Here is a 3,271-nt window from a genome sequence, read left to right as displayed (position 1 = left end):
CATGGTAGCATACTGGTTTAGCTGTGAAGTAATACATCGAGATACTACCCCACGCGCCCACCGCTTTTAGGACCATCGCTATTCGACATCAGCAAGTGGGATGAATGCAAAGTTTGATGTATTGCTTACATCTAGCCACCTGGGAGCGTGGTGTATTTCTGGTGACCTACATTCCATGATCTGGACACGCGGTAATGGTAAGCTCACGTGTCTAACCTTGATTGAAAGGTGAGTGTAATTCATTGTTATTTGGTGAGAATGATTGTGAAATTGTGAATAAAATTGTGATTGAGGCAGTCGAGCATAGCGGTCGTTACGTGACGTCATCTCTGGGATCGTTACGTTTCTTTGTAATTAATTTTTGTAATCCATTTAAATCGAAGCGATCTTGAGTTATTTTGATTTGAAATCCATACTGTTAATTAAAACCGAGTATTAGCTATTACAACGTGATATTATTTCATCGCTCACTTGTGCTTCTACCCTCAAAAATATTTTTTTTTGAAAATACAATGCACCGTTAGAAATTGATCCTGTAATTCCTCCTGTAATTCTGTTTAGTAATTAGTAAAATTGCTACAAATTATTGCCCGTAATGCCGTGATAGATCACAAATCGTGCATACTATGAAAGCATGAGCTACGCATATGAAAATTAATGTTACAGTGTGCTGCAACCTGAGCAGGGACAACTTACAGACGCCATCACACCTGTAACACAGAAGCAGCTGTGCAGTATCGTCTGTTCTGGAGATTTGGAAATAAAAGGACAGGTTTCGTTCCAATTGTTTATAAGTGATTTTTATTTTGAGTGTAATGGCGAAGCATAACAGTCGAACGTAACTAATTAGCTGTCACTTTTTGTGTTGGCCATTTTACCGTGTTACTTATTTTTGGAACACATGTTTGTTTGTTCATAGAATGAAATAAAACGCACTCATTGAAGTTTAAATTTTATTCTGAGATTTTTGAAGTCCCGTATACATTGGAAACATGTTTTTTGTGTCTGCTACATTGCATTTAATAAACCTTTGAGTTTATCCTACTTACATGATAAACCTGATACCGTGCAAATGATGATTTCAGTATCAGCCAGCTACGATAAACCACATCGTGCATCCTGCCATCTGCTGCAGCAACGGCAACTGCAGGGCGAAAGGCATTAGCCGTCGTGCTTGGGTTGGACTTCACTACCACCTTTGTCTTGGACGCGTGCATCATACTTTATTAATCTGGTGAGCAGTTCCCATTTTGTTGGGATTATTTTGAGAGGATTTACTTCTGCATAGAAGTTTTGAGCGAGTTTCTGTTGTTAAAGCTAAAGTAGAAAGCTGAGTTTCTGTTGTTAAAGCTAAAGTAGAAAGCTGAGTTTCTGTTGTTAAAGCTAAAGTAGAAAGCTATCTTTAGTGATTTTGATCAGTGATGTTCAGTTTCAGTTGATCAGTTTACGCTGATAGTACCAATGGTTCTGAGTAACATGATTTAAAGAACCGTTTTTATTTTCTTTTTGGAATTCACTCTTAACATTGTTTTTGCTTTCGATGGACTGAAAGCTTGTACTTTCGAAGGACTGAAAGTACGCCCGATGGACTGGGCAATACTGTCATGCTTTCGATGGACTGAAGGCACGCCCGATGGACTGGGCACTACTGTTTTGCTTTCGATGGACTGAAGGCAAGCCCGATGGACTGGGCACTACTGTTTTGCTTTCGATGGACTGAAGGCACGCCCGATGGACTGGGCACTAATGTTTTGCTTTAGATGGACTGGGTATTGTTTTGTTTAGTGACCGCATCAGAAGTGCCAGAGCATGTAAGAGGTGCACGTGGTCTGCATTTTATGTGCTGAATGCTCTTTGCGAGGAGTAGTACTTACACGGCTGAGATGGTTACTTCTGACGAGGGTCTGGTATCTGCCGAAGGACTGGCAATGCACCGAAGGACTGGTGTCGTTTTGTTAAAAATGAATTCCCGTTGATGTACTGTGTTCATATGAGTAAAATTGGCATTATTAAGTCAAGAGTGCTATTTATTTTAAGATGTCCTACAATGATTATTATCACATTTGACCAAAATATTTTTTTTATGCCAGATAATTTCCCCGTAAATTGATATTGAAGACAATAGTAGTGATACTGTCGAGCAATGAATTAGAGCTGTTGTGATTTGTGTTTTTGATGTTTGAGATTGTTCTGTTTTCACATAAATTTGAGAGTATCCGCCAGATGGAGGCGATGATTAATGGAGTGTATCCGCTAGATAGCGGCGATGATTACTGATTATTTTTATTAAGTCGTTGCTCGATGGACTATTTTTGACTAGAGGAATGAGGATTGTTTAATGACTTTGAACTATTTTCTGGTTTGATTGATAACAAAGTTTGATTTTAATAGTAATTTGAGTGAGACCTAAATTGTGGGTCAGGAATGACCGAGCGATGAGATACTGTGCTGAGTATTTTGTTACAGAATCAAATGCATACACCCACACACGAGGACGTGTGTAGCGCAGGACGGCCGTGTCGGACTCTGACACCAGAAAGACTTATTGCAGCGTTATAGTTCATTATTTTAGACGCCTGTGTAAAATCGATTAGCAATGTTGAGCTACGTATTATTTGGTTGTAACAAAATAAATAAAGTTGTGTAGAGAGTAACTCCGTCTATTGGCGCATTGTTGAAATAAAGTTGCGTAGAGAGTAACTCCATCTATTGGCGTGTTGTTGAACTGAGATGACAGGTAGAAGGCTTTGGAACGTCGAGAGGTTTCTCTCGAGTGAGCGTAGGCACGAGTTGGCGTTTTTGTCGGTATGTTGGTAGACTGGTCGAGCAGGTTTGCCAACTTGATCGAGGCGGGAGCGGAGAGGCTCCGCCGCTGGTAGTTCTTCTTGATCGGACCGCGCTAGAGATCGGACGTACTCGTTAGCCAACCTCGTGCCTAACTCGCTACGTTCCTGAAGGTTTATACCTGAAGGATTATTCTGATAGCTTATAGAATCCCGCGTTCTTTAACCATTTAGCTAAGTGTTTTATTTCAAGTGTTATTTTGATTTCTTATGTTTCATTAGAAGCTTACTTTTGTGAAATAAAGAAATGAGGTGTTATGTGTTGTTTTAACTTGTTTTGAAAAGATTTGTCCCTCTGAAGTTTGTTGCCGGTCCCATATAGGGCTAAATCTTCTCAGGTTAGATATGTAGGGTTGAAGCCGGCCTAGTTTGACTTGAATAAAGATTTAAACGGTTTCTTTTTAATTTCATACTGCTCCCTTGAGTTA

This window comes from Cydia splendana, chromosome 12 (genome assembly GCF_910591565.1).
Source record: "Cydia splendana chromosome 12, ilCydSple1.2, whole genome shotgun sequence".
In the NCBI taxonomy this organism is placed as follows: domain Eukaryota; kingdom Metazoa; phylum Arthropoda; class Insecta; order Lepidoptera; family Tortricidae; genus Cydia; species Cydia splendana.
The sequence above is the reverse complement of the archived record's forward strand: the minus strand, read 5'-3'. Positions refer to the sequence as shown.